This window comes from Myotis davidii, unplaced genomic scaffold (assembly GCF_000327345.1).
Source record: "Myotis davidii unplaced genomic scaffold, ASM32734v1 scaffold404, whole genome shotgun sequence".
Taxonomy (NCBI): Eukaryota; Metazoa; Chordata; class Mammalia; order Chiroptera; family Vespertilionidae; genus Myotis; species Myotis davidii.
Window position 1 is genome coordinate 1,337,247 of NW_006295824.1, and position 7,918 is coordinate 1,345,164.

A 7,918-nucleotide genomic window follows, 5' to 3' on the forward strand; every position below is an offset into this window, starting at 1 on the left:
AGTTAAAAATGAACAGTGATTTGTGGGATTTCAGATATGATTATTCGTTTCAGGTGAATAAAGTAGAAAAAGAATGAGTGGGAGGACTTGCCACAGGAGCAACAAAGACCAAGAAGGTAATTAATTCTTTTACTTTCCCTCCATTTTCCATTGATAATATGCTATCATTTCTTTACCAAAAAAAAAAGGGGGGGGAAGATTAGGTGATATCAAAACCTTATAATCATTCCAAAAACATTTATTCCTCTGCTATGAGTGGGATGGACCATGAACTTTAAATCTACAGGTAAAACACATTCAAATTTTCCAAGAAAGTCAATAAATAAATTCCCAGCTATTATAGGGAAAGGAGAAGTGTTAAGCTACTCTACTCTTGTTGGGAAGATCATATAAGCTAATGTATAAAAATGCATGGAATAATATAAAATTGTATGTAAGTGTAAGGTAGTATGATTATGGTTTATTAGAAATATACTTAGTATATAATGTACAATATGATAACTATTGTTAGCACTGCTGTAGAGTATATTTGAAATTTGCTAAGAGAGTAAATCTGAAAGTTTTCATTATAAGGAAAAATAAATTTGGGGGGTAACTATATGAGGTAATAGATGTTAACTATAACTAAATTATTGTGGTAGTCATTTTTTAATATGAATTGGTTGACTCATTTGCCATATACCTTAAACTTAAAAAGTGCTGTATGTCAATTATATCTCAATAAAAAGTGAAAAAAATAGGATGAAAATTAAACTATGATTACAGGGTGGGAAAAGGGAACTATACTTAGCAAGGTAAGTTTGTTGCCACTAGGAAAAGGATAATCCAATATCAGATAGAAATTACTTTTGTATATCTATACTTCTATTCTTACCCATTAACACAAAATTATATCATGAAATAAATACAAACACATTTCTGTAAATTGGACTCAAGTCTTACAATTACAGAAAAAGCAAAGTTGGTATTTTAATATTACCGGTAGATGATATTTCATTTACATGGTCTGGGAAAAATTAAATTATTTTGTGGAATCAGTTGACTCAAGTCCTTGATACCATCATTGAATACAGTGATTCTGAAACTTGATCATACATCAGAATCACCTAGGAAGCGTGTTAAGCCATAATTGGTATGCCTCACCTCCAGTGTTCCATGATATAGTAGGTCTGATCTGGGGCCCAAGAATGTTTGTGCAATTTTTATTTTTAACAAATGTTCCTCTCTTTTCTTTTTTTTTTAGTGCGTTTTTATTGATTTCAGATAGGAAGGGAGAGGGAGAAAAGGATAGAAACATCAATGATGAGAGAAAATCATTGTTTGGCTGCCTCCTGCATACTGCCTACTGGGGATTTAGCCTGCAACCTGGGCTCATGCCCTGACTGGGAATCAAACCGTGACCTCCTGGTTCATAAGTTGATGCGCAGCCACTGGGCCCACACCAGCCAGGCTGGATATGCACTTTTAACAAGAACACAGGTGATATTGAAGCTGCTGTTCTGAGAACCACACATTAAGAACCAACTGGCTTGGTAGAAAAAAATGAAAAACATCTGGTCCAACTCAGAAGACCTGAGTTCTAGTGCCAGTGCTGATAGGAACTAGTCACATAGGATGGTGCTGGTCATTTCATCTCGCTGTACCTTTTCCCTGATCAGATGGTTACATCTGCCTCTTCTGCCTTACAGGTTTCTGGGGAAAATGAGAATGTGATGGCATGCTAAAAGTAATTTGAAAAAGCCAATTTAGGTATGAAATAGCCAATATGATGGTGTTTTAAAGATTTCTCAGTAACCAAGGGTTTAAAATCAAGAGTTGGAAATATTTATTGACTTATCTACTATTTTATTATACTGAAAATACATCTGCTTTCCAAGTCAGCGGGAAACTTTATCTAGTTTATTTCTGGTTAACTCATACACAGAGCTGGAAATTTTTTCTTTGACCATTACCAAACTTTTCGATCCAGTTAATTACTTGGTCCTGTTTGCTGACATCTTTTTTTTCTGGAAAAACACAGCCTTTTTTAATGGAAGCAAAATGGGGCAAGGGCGTTTGAAGCTGCTGTTCTGAGAACCACACATTAAGAACCAACTGGCTTGGTAGAAAAAAATGAAAAACATCTGGTCCAACTCAGAAGACCTGAGTTCTAGTGCCAGTGCTGATCAGTGCTGTGCCCGGGTCATGGAAGCCACAGCAGCCTGGTGGGAAAGGGGTTTGGGAGGGACCTGGCCATGGGGGGCCTGCGAGAAGCCCAGGCTGCCAGCTTCATCCCTGGGGAGGAGCGGAGGCTCTGGCCCAGGTGGTTATGCGAAAACCTCAAGGGTGGGCACCTGGAGGCTCCCAGAGACTCCTCAGCTTAATTACTTAATCGCACCCCGCAAGTAATCAATCAAACCACGAGTATTTAACCATAGCACGCTACAGTGAGCCTGCGGGCTGAGTGGGCCTGCGAGCTGAAGAGGTGGGCCGGGTGGGAGCTGAAGAGATGGGTCTCTTCAGCACATATCTAAATATAAATATTTGCACACGCTAAAGTATAGTATGCTAGGCATATTACAACTTAATACAAATTATTACTTCTATCACTTTCTGAACAATTAAAGACCCTTATAACAATTTAACTCCACTTATCCCTCTTATCTTTTGTACTATTGTTATATATTCCATTTTCACATTATAAAAACCCACAGGACATTATTATTATTGCTGTTTAAACAAAATACTCTTAAATTATACATACTTACCCTATGTTCTTTTCCTCTTTCTTAGGATTTAGGACCATTTTCGTTAAGCAATAACTTCTCTCAGCTTTTGTTTTTCTGAAAACATCTGTAATTTGCCTTAATTCTTGAGAGCTTCTCCCCTGGATATAGACCTTGAGGTTAGCATTTCTTTTCTTCAGTAATTTAAAGATGTCATTCTAGCCAAACCGGTTTGGTCAGTGGATAGAGCATAAGCCTGCGAACTGAAGGGTCCCAGGTTCGATTCTGATTAAGGGCATGTACGGTGGTTGTGGGCACGTCCCCAGTGGGGGGTGTGCAGGAGGCAGCTGATCAATGCTTCTCTCTCATCGATGTTTCTAACTCTCTGTCCCTCTCCCTTCCTGTCTGTAAAAAATAAAATATATAAAAAAAATAAAAACAAAGATGTTATTCTATGGTCTTCTTGATTTCCTAGTTTTGTTGAACAGTTAGAATTCAGACTTCATCTTGCTTTTAAAGTTTACTATGTCTTTTCCCTCTGGTTCCTAAGATTTCATCTTTAGTTTTCAAATTTTTTTATTATGACACACTCCAGATAATCTTTTCTACTAGAGCAGATTTGATCTTTCCCTTGTTAGGCAGAATCAACCCCTCTAGAAGGTAGAAGGATAAGGGGATGATTATCTGAAAACAGTGAGAGATTGAGCTGTATGTATCTAGGCTGGGTTATAAAGTTTTAGTAAGATCCAGTTCACCCCTGGCTCATTCCGGTTCCTCAGACATTGTCACATGGGTTTTTGTTTTTACTTTCCATTTTTTAAAATTATTGATAGTATCACAGATGTCCCCCATTCTACCCTCCCTCCCCTTTCACCCAGCCTCCCTGCTTCCCCACTCCACCCAGCCCCTGCCCCACCCCAGGCCTTCACCATACTGTTGACCGCATGTCACACTGGCTTTTTTTTTTTTTTTAACATTTTTATTTATTTCAGAGAGGAAAGGAGATAGAAACATCAATGATGAGAGAGAATCATCGATTGGCTGCCTCCTGCATATCCCCTGTTGGGGATCAAGCCCACAACCTGGGCATGTGTCCTTGACCAGATCGAACCTGGGACCCTTCAGTCCACAAGCCAACACTCTATCCATTGAGCCAAACCAGCTAGGGCTGTCACGCTGGCTTTGATTGAGGTCTTGGCAATCTCTGCCACCTTACCCCTGAGAAAATTCATTCTGGTCTTTGGGGGTTTGAAGCTTGACTCTCCACACTTCTAACTACACAGCTTCAAAATACAGCAAATGTTTTCAGGAAGAGACCAATGATGTGCTTTTGGCAGACCCTCTCAGTCCAGCCAGACTCTTGTCTACAAAGTTCAATGAAACCCTAGATTTCACTTTGTCTTTTAGAGGCTTCTGACACAATTCTCTAGCCTCTCATACCATCTGAGAATTCAGCCTATCTGTGTGGAAAATAGATCATTACATACATTTATGTGTCCTCTAGTTTCCAAATGATTGTGTTAACCCCACATAATTGCTAAAAACTTAGTCGATTCTCTTTCGCTTTATAAACGTCCTTATATTTGGGCCTAGTCAGATTGATTCTTGTACCTAAAATGTAGAAATTGTTCCCCCAGATTATCAACATACCCATGAAGTCCTCTTCCCTGTCTGGAATTTTAGTTTGGATTATTTCCGGATTGCTTCAATATAACTCCAGTGTATTTAAAAATATGGATTTTGCAATCTGACCACCCCCCTTCTGCCTCCTCCCTCCCCGCCTGCCCCAAATAACTTTTTTGGTTGTCATTTAGTTCATAATGATTCAAAAAAAATAGTTAACTTGTTGTGTGTTTTTTAAATATATTTTTATTTATTTCAGAGATGAAGGGAGAGAGAGATAGAAACATCAGTGATGAGAGAATCATTGATCGGCTGCCTCCTGCATGTCCCACCCTGGGGATTGAGCCCACAACACAGGCATGTGCCCTGACTGGGAATCAAACCGTGACCTCCTGATTCATAGGTTGATGCTAAACCACTGAACCACGCTGGCCAGCCAGTTAACGTTTTTTGAAGAAAAACAAAATTACATTGCTTACCATTTTTTTCATTGAAAATGCTACCAGTGGGATGAGAGGTTTTTAATTTTTTTAACCTAGAATTTTCATTTCATTTATTGAAAAATACATTAATTATATCACTAAGTTGAAACTCTAAAGTGAATATGCAGTTAGCCCTCAAGACCAGGGATCTCCCCCTAAGTGGATGTGCCTGTTTGATAATTCTTCAGTGTGCTTATCCTACTCCCCTCACTGTCTTTGAAACAACTTGAAAATATTAAGATTCATCTTTGAGAAGCTATTATATGTGCAGAGTAATGGTTTCAGTTTTTTTATATTAACTATGCAACTGGAGAGAACAATATTTATGTGCAACTAATCTTACGTAGAGTATACTACATTTTGGCTAACTGTATGAGTTAATATTGAGAATTTGTTTACTGCTCTGTGGTGGTGGTGGTGGTGGTTACCAAATATATATATAAAACTAGTGGCCCGGTGCACAATTCATGCATATTAAAAGGGAATTAATTAGAGGAAATATTTTAATATTGCTATTTGCCCTTTCTCTATAATAGCAGTATCAGAGATGAAAGAAAATTAGTAAAATACATATGAAAATCTCCCTCCTGTCAGAGTCTGGGGCATGCCGCGAGACCCAGAGTCAAATCTCCGCTGACCTACGCGTGCCTTGAAATCGGGCAACACCCACAACTGGCCGGCCCCACCCCCATCAAGCCCTGTAGGGCGAGGGGCGGAGCCTCAAGTCCCCCATCAAGGCCCATCGGATAGGGGGGGGCGCAGCCTCAGGTCCCCTGGCCTGGGCACGAGGGCATGACGACCATTTGTATATTAGCTCTTTATTATATAGGATATTCTCTTTCACTCAGGATTTTGCTATCTGGTTTTATTATCAGATTATGAAAAGTTCAAATTCTTAATGTAACTGACTGAATAAATGATAGGAATTTCAATAGCTAGCAAAACCCAGATCATTTATTTCTACATAATCCTGCCAGATTGACACTGCTATGGATGAATTTCAGTTTACAGAATAGCTATTTATACTTATAGGATAGGGGACTTATATTGGAAACAGCTTCAAGCCTAATTCATAATTATTTTGTTGCTAAATATTTATGTTATAATTTGTGAGATGCTGAACTCTGGCAAAGTTTGGCAAATAAAGTGCTATATTGGTCTCATTTAGGAAGGGGAAAACTCTGGTAAGATCATTTTACTAGAAGACTAAGATAACAGCAATATTGTATATGTAAAATTTGGTTATATAGTTTATTACATGTGGGTAGTTATAAACTTTTATGTAATCAAATACTGTTGTGAAGTAGCGGGGTTCACAACTAATTGGTGTTCATAACCAAAGAATTTCCTAGAACCCATGTTATCTTTTAAAATTTTAATTATAATCTCTTGATCACCTAATTATTACAAAAGTTAAAGTATATATTTCCCCACATTATGATTACATATTCACAGAATTATAGAATCATAAATTTAAAAGTTGAATGGCACTAGATTCCCCAAAATGTCATTTTATAATTTCTCAATCAAAAGCCTAGGAATATTAAGTATACTATTCAAAATCACAAGCCCTTGCTAGATTTTGCTTTACACTTTTTTTAAAAAATGAAGAGCAATCACTTTCCTCTTTATCATCTTTAGAAAGATGCATCATTTTAATAAAAATAAACTTCAAAAGTTATTTTAGAATATATGAAATTGGCGTGTTCCTGAAAAGAAATGGTTCTAAAGTTGAGTTTTAGAAATACCATCTTATTTTCCCATCTTGAACCATAGCAAGATTCAAAACACAATGAGAAACACCTTTAGTATTACCTCTTTATAGGAATTTCAGTTCTCTGCTTGTCATAACAGTATGCCAGGTAATTCATAATAGTGAACTAGGCTTCTTGTATATTTAATCCATCTTTTCAGAACTACATTTGGGGTTAGATTTTTTTTTTTGTTTGTACTACCAGATTCTGTATATAATTTTTATTTTTAAAAAGGGTTGCTCTATAACCAACAACTGTCTATATCCCACTTAGAACTTACTTCCCTTTTCACGTCACTGTGCATCTCAATGTTATTTCTCGGTCAGGAAGTACACCGTGAGAGTGAAGTCTTGGCATCAACGGTAAAAGTAGGTTAAATATAGAAATGTTTTCCTGTTCTCTGCTGTGATGGAGTCAAGAATGAATGTAAATGGGCTGGGTTGGCCTCACCTGTAGGCTGTAAGGGAAGGATCTAACCCAGGCCTTTCTCTTTAGCTTGTAGATGGCCACCTTCTCACTGTGTCTTTTCACATAACCTTACCTCTATGGCTGTATCTGTGCTCAATTCTTCCCTATTTATAAGGGCACCAGTTATATTAGATGAGGGACCCACCCAGCTTTAGTATGGCCTCATCTTAATTCATTACATCTGCGATGAACTTATTCTCCAACAGGGCCAGTTCCAATTGTTGTGCTATAAAAGCACACAACAATTCAAACGGATTGCATTACATTTTTCAAGTTTATTTTTAAATTCAGAAACAGTAAATGCATGCATCATGTGCCACTAATATGTGTTTCCAGGGAAAACACATTTTAAAGAACATGCTTTTTCTTTAGGAAACCTGGGCTAACAGTTGCTGGTTCCGAGGTTCTATTGAGTATGGTTACTGATCACACACGAAGCTGGAGCAACGCAGGCCCAACAAACACCAGCCAGCAAGCTTGCCGAGAAAAGTAAGACTATTTAAAATCTGCCCAAACCAACTGTCGGGGCAACATATGGGCCAATACGTAAAAAAAAAAAGCGCCTTCAAAAAGAAATACAACACAGAAACGGCACCCTGTCACAGTCCTCCTGCCCGGGGAAAGGCCGCCTGCGGCCCTCGGGGGCGCCAAGGTCAGGGGGTCTTGGGGCGCCGCTCGCGCCGGGACGCGAGGTCAGCCGGGCGTGCAGGTCGGTAACGTGCAGCTGGACGCGGTTTGCTCAGTATGTGCAACTGGGGGTGGGGCATCATCCATGTTGCTTTTGTGGGACTCTCAAATGGGTCTTTGATATTAATAACTTTTTAAAAAACGATCACATTAGAGGGACGAGACAGGGAATAACAAACAAGGTGACAGCTGGGCCGGC